The 15,722-nt window shown below is 41.7% G+C and overlaps 1 protein-coding gene across 2 annotated transcripts in view; it reads left to right on the forward strand.

Moving 5' to 3' along the window:
• Positions 1 to 500: 500 nt before the first annotated feature.
• Positions 501 to 15,722, forward strand: part of LOC119652336 (epithelial discoidin domain-containing receptor 1) — a 781,389-nt gene continuing 766,167 nt past the window's right edge. For both annotated transcript variants that reach the window (XM_038056350.1, XM_038056353.1), the window contains exon 1: positions 501 to 1,850. The gene's annotated coding sequence lies outside the window, so the exon portion shown is untranslated. The remainder of the gene's footprint in view (positions 1,851 to 15,722) is intronic.

Here is a 15,722-nt window from a genome sequence, read left to right on the forward strand (position 1 = left end):
GATATAAACCACGAAACTGTGAACTGCATATTTGCTAAATTCCCTCAGCTATTTCCCGACGATTATACTTCACAATTCTAGATTTTTCTGAAAAGATTAAAGATTCATTTTTTTGTTTCTTTCCTAATTCCCGAGATATGTGTGTTTACTTTACATTCGCCTACTTTCAATGAAGGCATCAGCCTCATCATCACAAAACAAATCTTTTCGGTTGAGCAGCGCAACAGTATCTGAGATGAGTGCAATCTTTTCCTCTCTCGTGAGCTACTAGTATCTGAATGAACCGCTCGAAGGGGTATTTGTTTTCAAATAACCATCGATGAACTGTGGACGATTCCGGACTTCCTCCGAGGGGAACGTGTTTATCGTGGGTTGCGAGTTGCGCGCTGGTACTTTTGAATGAAAATTCCTCAGACGTGCCGTCGTAAAAGCTCCTTCAGATTGTAGATGGTGCATTCTGAAAGATACAGTTCGTTTGTTGCTTGTTCGCCAGTGGCAGTCGTCATTGGACAGTCAATTTGCTTGGTGTCGTGTGTACCGCCGCGGTTCGAGTATCTTTCTCGGTTACAGACCATCAACCCCTCATTTTACAATAACACTGGGTTGCAGTGTAGTTCCCGTGCAAGTGCTAGTTCGGGAAGGATTCAGATGCCTGGCGTAGGGAATTGTGAGTTCGGTTCCTGTTCGATTGATTAACTACGGAATTGGTTTTGAATGCTTTGTTGGAAAGATCCTGAATTGCAGTTCGGATTTGATAGGGATATTGCTCCGCGAAAAAGTTGTTCTTTGTTTCATATTGCGAAGTTTCAAGTAGGAGTTATAGAGTTTCGGGTGTAATACGCAGATACAATCCTTCCGAGGATATCTCTCGCGTCGCGTTTCGGTTCCTAAGTGAAGTCTAGTGTCGCTAACGGTTTTTCTACCCAACGGAGGAAAAAAATATTCGCGAGCATTAACTCGTTTAGGATTTCCACCCACACGATCCCACATTCCAGAGAGTCCTTAGTCCCGGCACTTAGACTACTTTATCTGCGTCCAGCAGTTTGGGTCATTTGGAAGGTGGATTATCTCGGACGGACGAACGGATTAAATCGAGTCAACTGTAAGTGAGTGGTAGCGCCGGAGAGTTGGGCATGTGGGAAGGTTGTGTGGTTTGAGGGTGGCAGCTCGGCTTGCAAGGACGATGATGGCAACGAGGAAGCACCAGGAGCCCCAGTACTCGTAACACAGGAGTAGCAAATAAAGTTTTCACACGGTACCTTTACGGATAGTGCAGGCAACTGAAACGGGCAGACTGCTAACAGGCAGGGCATGCAATGTTGCCTGATTGTGTGTGACAGGTGACAGGTATATTTACTCGGTGTAGTTACAATATTTCAACTGGAATCTCGCCATAGCTAGGCGGAAACGTAGCTTGTGCAACGCAGCGACGGAACTGTAGATCATCCATTGCGAATGCTCTAGTCTAGTAGGGGATTCCCCGTTCAGTTTGGTGTAATTTAACTTTCTTCGCGCTACGGTTGAGGTGGATAGTAAACGTGATCCTTTGTGAAAAGCATTATATATACACAAAGGAAAGTGTTCGAAATTGTCGACGTTTCCCAGAAAAGTTAATTCGATTGAAAAATATTTTACGAATTTCCCGTGAGGTGGTGATGATAAGTGCGATTGTTTTAGTGTAATCTAATTAAGAAATTAAATATTTTGCTTTAACTATAAAGAAAGGAAAAATCCCATAAGTTGCAAATAATTCCTTGGGAAGTATTGTGTCTGTGGAATTAGTGATCTAGTGGTGATAACAAAGTTCTGTGAAAAGTTGGAGGATTATAAAGAAAGTCATTTTGCAAAAGGTAAAGATTCCTTTAAAAAAAAATTAAGAATGTATCCTTTATCAATTTATTTTAAAATCTACGTAATATTTTTTCCGCTTCCTTATATGAGGTTTTTGTTCATTGATTTGGTTCATAAAATATTTCTAGATTTCTTTATGAAAAGCGCAGAAGGATTTTTTTTTCAGCATAGGTTTAATTTAAATTCTGAGGTAAAAGGGTACACTTTCTGTATCGATTTCCTACTTGATGGTTACATTAGCTGGCTCTGACTAGACTGTTCAAACTTTAACTAGGCAATCCTACCCTTTTCAGCTGTCTGCTTAGTGCCTATCTTGATTTATGAGGTCTTTCGTATAGATTGGACGTTCCTAGCTGTGAAAATCTAAAATGTAGTGTCACCAGTACGGTAGTGGGTATGTGCATAAGCAACTAGTGACCTTGTACTGCTTTTTGAAATCCGCTGTATCGCCTCAGATAACAGTATTATTTCTGGAAGGACGAAGTGAGGCCTATGTCTTTCCTCCTGAGGAGCACCCTCTGCTTCCTCCGCCAAACGCTTTACATATTGACAGCTCCATCAAACTGCGTCGCCAATTCTTTAAGTAATGATTGACCACTATTGATCTAAGCAATCTAATCGGAAAAGTTACTGGAAGGTGGTTAACAAGTCCTTGCAGATTATTAACCCATGAGCTATACCACTTTTCTAGGTTTAGACGAAATCCAACATTTTCCATGCTTCTAAAGAACTGGTGTGGGCTCACTGAATGTTTTTTCTCAAAATAAGCATTGACACTGGAGGATTTGTTTACACAGTGAGGTCCTTCCTTCCCAAGCTGTCAAAAGCACCTCAGGGTACTATCGGCAGCATATAGTTAATTATTTTGGGGTACGTTCATTGAATATTGTGCTCTTCAGTTATTGGGATATTGAACACGAATTTAGCTAGTGTCAGTTCTGCTAGAAAAGGATTACGTTGCATAATTCGGTTTGACAGTCAAAATTCTTTGATTATAAATATGGTAGTCCGTGGACTGTTGCCTTTGATAGTTAATTTTTTTCTTCTGCGTTGTTTCTGGTTTCAATGCTTGCAGTTTATAAGGAATCTATGAAAGTGACAATTAAAACTAAAGTACAGCAGGACGCACTTAGACTTTTGATGAAGGTTTCCTTTTGAGACGCTTAGTTTCAGCCGTGCTTTCAGAAACACACCACATCACATCATTGTGATCCTAAGGATTATTGATCAATTTTTTTTTGGGGATACAAGTGAAACGCAATGTCTGAAATATTAAAAGATAACGTGACTACCAAATATGTCGTCACTAGGGCCCACGGCTTCCTGACCGCGTCTTGAAATGCTTGACATGGTTACTTTTTCATGGGTCCCTTTCCGAGCAGAATTCGCTAGTCGCTGTCGAACAATAACGCTTATCCTGTTTCTGAAAAATGTATAGCTGATAACATGTTTAGTAGTCAATCCTAGTGACGAATTATTTATGTCAAAATCGTAATTGGTGCGACCCTGTAAATGGATAAAGTGGTGGACTGTTATCGAAAAAGGGTTGGGTTTTGAAGTAATCTGCGAAATAGAGGTAGTAAGAATTGCGACTGATAGTATTACTAACATGTGTTTGTCAGAAGTGACCAATGGATGTTGGCGCATCGATGGGGGATTAAGTGCAGGAATTGTGTCCTTTTTTTAAACTTTCTGTATCTAGCTCTATTAAGTTGGACCTCGCGGCCTTGATCTAACAGAAAAATATAAAACTAAGTCGATTTGGGTTGCATCCAGTCCCAATTTCCTAATAACGCAGACTAGCAGGAAGAATTTTGGATTGGATTTAGATCCTCCTTTAAATAAGTTGGCGATAGCCCTCACTTCTTAAATAGGTGATTCAATTGCCGCTGTTTCCTTCCGCTCAGTATCTATCTTTATTGTAAGTACTGATATTTCAGGAACAATTGATCACCTACATCAGTGCTGGGCGTATATTAATATTTTTTTTTTGCTGATGTCAAGTACTGATGTGGTTCACGAAATATCAGTATTAGCAATTAAATTACGAGTAATACGCTATCGAAGGCAAACAAAGGCTGTAGTTTCATTTATTTATTTGATTACTAGAGACATAATGATTATATGTTCTGTGCAAAACCTCTTTTTTTTCGGAGAATTACATTTCATTTGTCAAACGGCGCTATTGTTTCCTGACTTTCATCCGTCATTTGGTTTTCCTTTTTGTTGGACAAGGTGGTGGCACGGCTTCAAATATAAGCATGGGCGTAGAGAGAAAATCCGGACACAGAGTGAAAATTACGGAGAAAAATGGGGCCTAGGGATGAAAATTATGTCGACCACCTATTATCCTCTTTTTTTCTTTCAAATCTAGGTTCCCGAAAAAAAACTTCGAGAAAGGAGTAAATCCCCCCTCTTCACTCTCGTATCTTCGGGTATAAACTTTAAAGAGCTTGGAACAGTATTATACTGTAAATAAGGACTTCACCTCTCTTTAATTAAATGACTTGGCTGGAAATATTTTTAGTTGCGATGGCTACGATGAATTGTTAAAGATTTTTCCGTATTTGACTAAATATTTTTAATTGTATTGCCGTGCATGCAGTATTTTGGGTAGCATTTGTTCCCTTTTTTCTCTACGAAGATCTCGCATTAATAATTAAAAAGTGAAGATGGCTTTACGGTTTCGTACCAGGACAGAAACAAATCGTCAGACTCTGCTTTACCTTGGCCCTGTGAGCAGCATGACCGAATCGGCTCGCAGATGCCAAACGCTCCATTATATAATTCGCAAAACACGACATGACTACGAATTATATTGTGCGTAAATCCTTCAATACTTTGGACCAAAGCTCTTGGGCAGAGCTGTCTTCGTTTTTCATTTTTTTTTTCTAAGCTTGGGAGCTAAGCACTAATCGAAGGGTCCGTGGACCAAAAGCAGAGAGGGGTAAGTTGTTCTTCGCTGTAGGCGATGGTATTGAATTTTATGTGATAAGTTCCTGGGTAAGCTACTTGCCTGTGTAACAAGTTTATCAAAGTACGCTTGCTTCAGCTGATTAATTTCGTCCTTTATTTTTAAGATGTCCAAGTCGCGGCGGATATTGTAGTTTCCGATATACCGCAGTGCGGAAGTAATCATTCTCAAGATTACGAGCAGATCCCCAAAGTTGTGCACCAGAAGTCCAGCTTGGCTTTATCGCTGTTGTGTATATTAGCACTTTGAATTCCAGGGGCGGTTTGGAAAATTTGTTCAGTAGCCAGTGCAGGTTTTTGAGTCTTAAGTTGACCTGAGTTTTTTTGGCCTCAATATGTTTCTTCCAAGTGAGCCTTTTATCTAAGTGTATTCCTAAGTATTTTACTTCCTTAGACCGACGAATGGACGTCGTTAAACTCAGTTGGGGGACATGTTCGTTTCTTCAATGTGAAAGTGACATGACTACATTTTGTTTCATTTACTTTGACTCTCCAGGGGACCAACCATTGCTCAAATGCTTTGATGTAATTCGCGAGGACCCGAGATGCACATTAGAATTGGTATATATGCAGAGTATCGCCGAATCGTCATACTAAATAGGCGCTCATTTCTCGGCAAATTTGGAGTATATACCAAATAAAGTAGAGGGCCGAGGACACTACCTTGGGGGTAGTGAGGGTCACTTTGATGTTACATTCTCCTGAGGTGAAGGTTTTTGTTTAATAACAAATTTCCTGCCACTCAGGTGCGACTCGAGAATTTTATGGGTATTCTTGTAGATGAGACCTTCATGCCAGACCTTGTAAATGCTTGTGCAATGTCATGGAATACGGCCGAACAGTACTTTCTACTTTCCAAATCGCAGTTTATCTCGGAGGCTAGGCGATGAACTTGTTCAACAGTTCCATGTTTTCTTCTGAACCCGACCTAGTGGGAAGGTATAACCTATTTTTCTTCCAAGTGTTGTTGCAGTTTGGACAGTAGGACTTTCTCGAATAGCTTCAATTGTAACTTAAGCAGGATTATCGGTCTATAGCCTCCGACGTGCGTAGGATCTTCACCTTGCCTTCCTTCGGGATCATCGTTAATTGCGACAATTTGCAGCATGGAATATGTGTATCGATTGAGTGAATGCATATCTCGGCAGTTCTTGGATCACTTTCCCCGTAATAAGGTCGAAACCAGGAGTCTTTTGGGATGAAGGTGGTCTTGCGAGAATCCTAAGACCTCGGAAATTTTGAAACGAATCGGTTGGTGTGCACCTTCGGGAATCCGAAGTGGTAATTCTTCCTTCGTTGTATGTGAATTTGGTTGGAAAGCGCCTCTCAATTGTTGAGCAAAGATTGAACCTTTCTCGGCATCACTCCTCGTCCAACTGCCGTCTGACAATCGGATTGATGATTCGCGCAGGATTGGCCTATTGCTTTCCAAAAGGAATAATTCGTAGATGGTGTCAGATTTTCAAGGAAGCACTTCACATTTTTATGTTTCTCTCTTTATGTAGATCCTTTCTAGCTGTTCGAGATGGGTTGGAGATTTAAAAAAGTTATGAGAACCGGCGAAGGATCCGAACTTAGATCAAAGCAGGATTGCGCAAACAGTTGGTTTCTTTTTATATTTTACGTAATGCCAAAATCGACAGTATTTTGCGGCGATCAGTTGGCCACTCGAAAAAGCTTTTTTGAAGTAATTTGACGAGTTTAACTATTCGCTAGTCGTTAAGTCCACGTATACCGACATTTCAGGAATAAGATCTTCCCTTTTTCAGTGCTATACCGGAGCACGTATAAAACTGAAGAAGTTGCCGAAATATCGGTTTATTGTTTCGATTTAATATTTAGTTGGAAGGCTTTTCTGTATTCCTTGCCTAAATTTTGTTGAATTTCAACGTGATTTATTGAAAAAAAGTACAGTGTTTCGGGAATCAGTTGTTGTTCTCTTTTTCAGGAAAACAGTGAAGAACCAAAGAAGTAACTCTCGAAATACTGCATTTAGATGTAAATTAATTTATAGAGCGCTTCGAAATGGTTGAAGCAACAACAGAAACCAGTACTTAGGTTCGGTGGCCTTAATATGGGGGTCAACTCCTAGGCTGTCTTTTATCAGAAGCTTACTTAAGCCCTTAAAAGCCGTAAAGAAGCGTATAAGTTTAAGATAGGCATTTCCCGAATTCTACTCTTTCGGTACTGTATGATACGACCGCGTCAGTCCTACCCTATTCCTCAGTTCGTTGGGTTATATATGTATTCGATGCTTCCCGGGGCATTATTATTTGCCCCAACAGATTTTTCAAATGCAGCCTCAGTTATTTCGTTCGCTATTAGGGTCATACTACTCGATCTCAGAGTCTGCCCTACTCATCAACTACCTACTCCTTTGTGGAATTTAAGTTTCGTCCCAAGATTTACTTACGCGCTTTCGGCATTTGCTGAGTGCTGGTACCCACACTATTCTCTAAACTGTGGAAGAACTTGCTTGCCCTACCTTATTGGTGGTTATGTTCAGACCTTGTAAGTTTAGATACATTTAAAAATTGTCAGTCCTAGCTGATAGCTCACCTAGGTCACCACTACAGATGGGGGAAATGTGATTATCTATGTCTTTTGAATTTTATTTAATTATTCTTACTCTAAGGATCGTACCCTATCTTTAGTGGGCAAGTGCAATGGTGCCGTCTTTAAAGAAGGACTTCATGGATGTGTCATTTTTTCTTCCCTTATTTTGAGTTCTTTCAGCCCCGAGACTCCTAATTGTATCGTCAGCCTATTGACCTCGTTGTTTCGCGTTCAAATCCCGATTCATTACTTGTGATTGTTTGTGGTTTAGCACTTGTACGGTATAGTTTCAAAAGAGACTGTGTGGATGTCATATACTCCACAAAGGAGAGGATAAGAGACAGATACCAGGTTTAGGGTTTGAATGCGGTGCTCCAGAGAACCAGATTAGCTTGATGTGAACGATCTTTACCTCCAAGGTTGACGTTTAAATACAGGTCCCAACTGAGTTTCATCATCAGTTCATACTGACAATGAATCCAAGGGAGGGGAGGTGGCAATAAGGTTTGTTTTACCAGAAGATTCTCGGACGGATCGTTTTAAGTTAAGGACCGTTGTAGAGGTTAGGTTTAAGGTACAATGTTTGCATTTTTTTAATGGAACCCTAGATGGATTTTCTGTTCTACTACCCGATCTTAATGTCATTATTAAGCATTTTCTAGGCACTTATGTATGTTCAGGATAAACCTACAGAACCATTTTCTTCAATGTTCCAACCCTTTTCGTTCGATTTCTTTTTGTGTTATTTCATTTTATGTGGTGGGATGATCACTTGGTCACCAGCATTTACGGTCGACCAATCCGGAGCATGTCACAAGAAAATATTGAGATTTAGTATGGTTTAGTTACCTCACCTATACTTTGTTTATCTCTCTTCCTAATCTCAGTAATATTTATGAGCATATTACCACAGACCTTTCTTTAACTGGGCTTCGGACCAAGATATCGTGTGGGCGATTCTGCTTTGACTTGGATACTCCAACCATTCAGTGTCCTGCACTTACTAAATGAGCCTTTATTTTACCCTGGGCTCTCCACCAGTGTTTTGAAATGAGCACGATCCTTTTCCGCTTGAGGCACGATGTGAACACTTTTGGTGATATCAATTTAATTTCTATGACAGTAACAGTAATGCTTGTTTCTCAATATGTTGCTCATACTATTCTGCAAGTAGTTGTAAGGTAGATTGGGGGTTGTTTTCGTGTATACTCTAACTCTTATTCAGGCCAGTGTCACACATAATGGTTTCCGCCGCTGACTAGAGGTCTAGTTATATTATTGTGAATGGTTGCTGTAACCCCTAGTGATGCCAATGTACCACAGTTACACTGTACACTGTACCCTTGAGTCGGTTTGTCAATATTGTTCATCCAATACGTGGTTTCCTTCACTGACGGCAGCGAATTGCCCTTCCTCGCGTATTGTGAGCCATTTAGTGGCCGAGATCGCCTGGCATCCTTTCATATAACGGCATCTGCAAAGACATCTTTGCGGTTTCTCCAGACAATAGGCCAGAGTTGGGCATGGACTCTCTAGCGGGTCTTGTGGGTCCACTGGGTAAGAGCTCTCAAACTGGTGTGATGGGGGCTATAAGATTAGGGATTAGGGATGAATAGTTGAATGTTCCAACATTTAACTTTATAGTTTCATGATGGGTTCCATGACAGCAAATTGTCGCTACTCGTTTGCTTCGGCTAAAACAAGGGCTTTAACCAACTACTTGACTCGATAGATATTGGAATAATGACAGCCCTGGTTCTAGGAAGGGCCCCCTGAGGATTAGGCGTAGTAGATATCAGCAAGCTTTGGTATAAAGAAACGGGAGTAAGTTAGCTTCAATTGACAAGGTTTGTTGGTTTTACTAGTTTTGTCAGCTTCTGTTATAAGAAATTTTTTTTTGTAGGCTGGAGATCCAGCTGCGTTTTCAACAGTGTCACAGTGTCAGTGTCACTTTTTGTGAAGAATGTATTTCACTTTTGTGGCATCTTTGATTTTTTAAAAAGGTTCACAAATGGATTGTTGAGAACCTTGTTTTTCCTAGTGGTAAAGTTTGATGACCCAGCAGCATCGGTGGTGGCGAAACTACGAGTAGTTGCAGTGGGCTGGTCATGTAGAACGGATGGACGATAAGCGAATACCAGACAGGTTACTCAAAGGCACAACCGAATGATGCCGCCCAGTGGGAAAGCTACGCAAAGGGTCGGAGGACTCAGTGGACGAGGTCAGTAAAAAGCTATTGAAATTTTTCAACTGGAGGACGCGAACGAAAAATCGAGAGGACTGGATTAAGTCTATCATGGAGGGGACGGGCGATTTGGCCTGTCGCACTATTGAAGAAGAAATTTTAATTATCAGTACTCCGAGGTGAATTCAGACTCACAGAATTTAGACATGATATCTCTAGGGATTGTTTTTTTGTGGTATCCTCGGATAATCATCGACAGGTTGTTGAAAGAGTGCGAGCGTTTGCATTGAACTCTTGAAATCACAGGGATTTTCATCAATTTAGGTGTACTTGAGCTGGACTCAGTAGGACGGTTGGTTACAAATTTTAGACTAACTCTATTCTCCCTGGGTTTCCCGCGTTGTATGAAATTAAAAGGATTACCCCTTCTTTGCTTGTTCATAATGGTTTTCACAGACACAGACAGAGTCGGTGATATTGCCAATCCATTCTGATTTGGAGGCGCTGTTGCTGTTACTGACATTACTATAGTCAGTTGCGTTGCGAATACCTGTCTGCCTCCCATTTGATAGTAAAGACTTGACCATTCTCATCAATATCGCAATTTGCTCCTCTGTTGACTCAGCATGAATGCTCTGATTTTCCTTTCTGCTGCTTCGTTTGCGTTTGTTAGGGGAGGCGGGGGGAAGGGCTTCCCCGTGTTTCGGCGCTTGGAGCCGGAAAACGAGTCGATCAAATCACATATAAGGGAAAGGTGGTAGTACAAAACACAACAATACTTAGTTTCGTTAGTGCATTATTTCATAGCATGCACCTTACGGATTTCAATGGTATCGCTGCCTGGGAAAGCTTAAAAGTGAAGCTGCCTGGGAAAGCTTAAAAGTGAAACCGGTTCTGGTAGCCACAGACAACCGGTTTCTTCAGGGAAGTTCAAAGGAATTCGAAGATGGATTTTTTTCTTGTTTTGCAACTACGATTGGGGGAACTCATTTGATCTACTGTTTTAAGCTGACTGATGAATAGGTTGTGAAGGAAGCTTGGATTCGTTTGACCTCATTCTTTTGGAAGGGGGAGAAGAATGTTCTTGGTTGGTTAGAACCTTTTCGGTTTTGAAAAATCTGCTCAACGATGTTTCCCTTCTCTCCCTTCCTACCCATGATATCTTCTAAAAGGTTTTCGTCACTCGAGGCAATGATTTTTTTCTAGGAGTTGGAAACCATATGTCTAAGAGTTTTTTGAGGTTCCGACCAACATATTCTTCAGGGATTATCAGTCTAGCTTGTCTTTGTCGGATGACTTTTCGAGCACCCTCCCTTGCAGTCGAAAATTTGAAGACACTTCAAGCGTTCCGGCCTTCTCATTATGAGAGGTTTCGTTTCCCAAGCTGGCAGACACGTTACGATTTCTGAAGTAGTTTGCAGTCGTAACTGCTTCCGCCCTGAAGGTTCTCGGCAGTCTAAACTGCATAAGCAAACATCGAGCTCCTTCGTGCAAGGATTTGTTGTTTCGCTGAGAAACCCCGTTTTCTTTTTAGAGTATATGAAGTCGTCAGGCGTAGGGCTTTTATTCTCCCCGGTTTGAGTTTTGACGAAGTTCTTTACCTAGGTGGGTTCCTGTCGCATCGTATTTGTTTTTGAGAAACGGTAGCTCGCAGCAATTCCTGCAAATAATGGCAAATGTCGGGAGGTATGCATCTAGTTCCAAATTCTGAACGTACTTTGAGGGGCTCAAAAAGATTCGTATAGATCCCTTCGAGCACCTATTGATTGAGCCCCTTGTTTGAACAAGCGGAGCCGGAAAATTGGATTTTCAATACACATTAACAAGTGGGATTCCGTAAGGGTTTCCTTTTACTTTTCCAGCTCCTCAAGGAGCGATTTGATAGTGAATGTAGACCTTGATCACCCAGCGGGGTTCAGTTGCTTGCCCTTGGTTAGCAAACAAGTTTAGTGACCTTCGTACGTTACATAGACCCTGCTTTATTATAAACTCCGATCACATCCTATTGTTCCTATTTTCTTCCGTAGTTATCCTTTTCTTCTTCCAGTTTTGAATTCCTGCTTTCCATCTATTCATGCATGGCAATGAAGTTTGTCTGTCTTTAGGCCTGACCTCTTACATTATTTAGGTTGCCTTCGCCTTCGAAAGCTGCTCAACAATTTCCTTCTCGTGTCAATGAACCTTCCACATGCCTACTGACCAACGGTGGCAGTTATCATTCCAGTCCTTTTGCTTCCCTCTTAACTCGTTTTCTACATGAAATCTAAAACATTCAAGGATTCTCGGTCAAATATCTCATCACATTTCGACACAATCTTCGAAATTTCTGACCTTTCTGCTAATACTATTAACTTCTTCGACCCATATTAACCCTTTTCAGGACATTACTATATTACCTCTCATTCTGTCGAGAATCAGACAAAAACTTGTGCAGGCGCCCAGCACTCCCAATGTGCCAAATCCCTCAGTCACTATGCGTCCAGAAAATCCTATGAACGAAAACGTCTTTTCCAATTATTAGGAGAAAAAAATGGGGTGGCAAACATACAAGTACAAAAATCCTCTCAAGTCGAGTGTGTGATTAATTCCTTTTTGGGAAGTGATGGTTGCGAAGGACGAAGCAAAAGGCAAGCGAGGGAGCGAATAAGTAAAAAATCAAAACGTAAATAAACTGCGAAGCAACAATCGGACCTACAACCGGAAAAAATTCTGATAAACTGTTGCCCCGACTTGCGTTCGGGGTTTTTGGCCGAGTTCCACAACAGCATCCCTTATTATTACCTATCCTTGGCAGAATGGGGACAAAAATTCTGAAGATTTCCAGAACTGTGTGTTCAGTGCACGGCAGGGATACAACACTTGTTCTTACATTCCTCATTCGGAAGGGCGGCCAGGACCTGGTCTAGGACTCTGGAAAAAATGTATATGAACGCAAGGATAAAGGCGATATGTGCGGTTATCCTTATGGTTGTTTTCTAAATAACATATGGAAGTGAATGCTTTATCCTCTCCTTCTCGCCTCTCCAGCACTGTATCCTGACGTTAGTCTGGCATAAGCCCGTAAAGATGTGCTTTGCTAATCCTCAAAATGGCAGCAAATAAATGCTAGGCGCTGCCACTTGTTACACATTCAGGATATCCTAGATTCATTTGCTGTGCTCCCATGGTGTGATACCGGCAAGTGGGGCGAGGTAGCATGTTACGCAAGAATGCTAGGAAAACAAACGAAATAGTAAATTCTCAAAAATGAAGATAAAGCAGAAGTCCTGCCGAGAGATGAGGGAAGTGTCGAGAAGGGAAGCGAGCGAGGATATTGCAAGGACGCAGTGCAAGACGATATACTGGTAAACCATTGTTCACAGCGGCGTGCTCGATATTTCTCAGAACATTCCTCATAGGGCTGAAGCGGAATTGGAAAAGTATGTAAGACGATGGCGAGAACATTCGCAAGGGCTTTTGTTCTGCTCTTGGTTTCCTATCTTCGGAAATTTCAAGTGGAAGACCCGAAGGGAAAGAAAAAAATTATATGTTGGCATCAAAGTTCAAGGGAGAGAAAATTGTCGTCCTAGAAACCAACACTCATTTTTGCTTCGCATTGTTCTATTTACAAGGGGGAACTTAAACGGGACATGTGTAGCCCATGTCCTTCACTGTGGCAATAAGCATCGTTTTAAGATGAATGTTTCGTCCTTCGTTTTGGACTTTACTCCGGGGTCGATCTCCGGCCGTTTATGTGTGTTTTGGATACTCTATGTCATCCTACAAATCTTATTGCATGTTCCGTTCATGTCCTTGATCTCTTGATTAGCACAACAAGGAGTGTAAACGTGCGAGATGAAGGAAGATTAAGGATACTTATGGATACAGGACGAGGAGCGGGAAGGTGAGTTGGAGCTGAAATTTCAGGAAACACTTTGTTGCCTGTTTACTGACTGATGCTCACAATTCGGTTTGTATAATGTTTGATGTGATTTCAGCAGGCATAAATTGTGTTCCGTTTGATATCCTAAATGAAGGAGAGCCTGAGCCTCTTGGCAAGTTTTCATTTTTCGACTGCTCTGTTGCTGCTTCTTAGTTGATAATCTGTCTTTGATCAAAGCAATGGTCGAAAATGGTTGTGGTGTTGTGCGTATGTAGTTGATTGATGGGACGTAATTTGATTGACACAATCTACCCTCAATCCTGTAATCCTATTTCAGTACTGTTGTCTTCCTTCGTTTGCAGCCAGACCGACCTGTAAAGACTACAACCTGGACCAAATTACCTTTTGACTATGAAAGGATAGACAGACTTTGATGTAGATGGGCTTGAGGGGTATTGAATTCGAAATTACCCTTAAAAGATTGACGCTAATCTTCATGGATGGTACGGGAGATAAGAGCACACTGGATGCAATGAGTAGATTTCATGAGGTCCAGTGTGAGATGGATTGGAAACTCATGGCTTTGAGGTAGTTTCTGAGTTATGACTTTGTTACAAAGCCGAGCTGAAATTTAATTACTTCACTAAGTCCTTGGCAGCCAGTCCTCCAAGAACTACGGCTAGGTTTCTAATCTTTGAATTGAAACTCGACAAATTTAAGGACATTTATTTTCACCACTGAATGTACCACTACCTGTAGATCCTTTCGGGGATGCTCTTATGGCGGTTGTTTCCCATGCCTGCTGAAAGACTACTTTCTATTCGGTATCTATATACGATTTTTGCTTCTTTGTTGTATTGTTCATTCACGGTGATGTGTTGCCCAGACGACCTGATTCCTTGGCGTTTGCTATGTCGAGAAGGCTCCTCTAGCCGTATATCGCAAGAGGATAGACTGCCATGTCTCACGTATCTTCTCCCTTTGATACTTTCACGCTTCTATCGTCCTTCAAACTCACACCCGCCATTCTCATCCTGGAAGTTGTTCAATCTGTTGTAACGTGATAAATTCTAATTACTGAGGTTCCTATCTCGCTCTTCTCCGTCATTTGATTACCGTCTATTAAGGAAGAAAGTTTTTCTCTGTTTGTTTTGGTTAAAAAGCGGCCCAGCGGGGTGCGGTTGGTTCTATCAGGTGTAGAGTGTTAGTGGTGGCTAGAGACGCAGTCAGGAATCAAGTTCTCTGGTTGAGTGCAATCGACGCTGATGGAGGTATATTTGAAAAGGACGACAAGAATAAAGAGCGACGGAGGATGGCTAGAATGTTGATTGAAATGTGAGTAGCCAGCCCATGGTAGTAATTTGCTCCTCTCGTCTTGCCCTTCCGTTTGGGGTATTCCTACCGTGCAAACAGGAAACGGATATCCAGGGAACTGAAGCGGTGGCACAGGAGTGAGTTGGGGTACCGGCTAGTACTCGGAATACACTAGGATTTACTTGCCACTATGCCGCTCTACATTGGCTACTAGTTGGTTAAAAAGATAAAAAGTTTTGTGAAGTTGTTGCTTCCCTTGTACGGAGCGCAGCGATGCCCTGGCGAAGGCTAGAGAGGAGGCAGCCAGCTAGACCGGCAGCAGTGACTGTATGAGCATTGAAAAATCAATATTTGCCACCACGTGGCCCTCTGCCGCGCTCATATCCTGCAAGAAGTGGTATTGCCTCGAAAGAGAACTAGTGAATGCTCTCGATTGTGGGACAGACGAATCGGGGGTGTAACGCGGGAAATGTGAGAGAGCTGCGCGAAGTTTATAATTATTGGTTTTTGGCCAACAGCAATAGGAGCATCGCACAGTAGGCGAGCAAGGGTATATACACAAGTATTTTGTAATAAAGTGCTGAGACGGTGACGTTGCGTTCCGTTCAATATTATGCAAGGGTAGCGAGTTGAACCTAGCTTAGCTCGGCAGTCTGATATCCTTCCCATCCCCACGGTGTGCCTCTAAACGATGCCAAATTTTTTTCCTGCTTTTCACAAAGCCGGCATATTTCCATCGCCTTATCCTTTATGATTAGAGAGACATACAAATTTTTTAGTCATATCAGCAATTTTTCGGAAGAGAATAGCTAACGGGTTGGGATAGAAAAGGATGTGTGTGCCCGTGCACAGTGTTAACAGAAAGCCAGGCAGTCTGTATGTTTGCTTTTTCATGTATCCCGCAACTTACGGCAGGCGTGTCCCAGAGGTTGAGGTTGAGTTTGAAGAGTTCAAAAATGTCTGGAATATTGTTCTAGATTT

The sequence above is a fragment of the Hermetia illucens genome, chromosome 3 (genome assembly GCF_905115235.1).
Source record: "Hermetia illucens chromosome 3, iHerIll2.2.curated.20191125, whole genome shotgun sequence".
In the NCBI taxonomy this organism is placed as follows: Eukaryota; Metazoa; Arthropoda; class Insecta; order Diptera; family Stratiomyidae; genus Hermetia; species Hermetia illucens.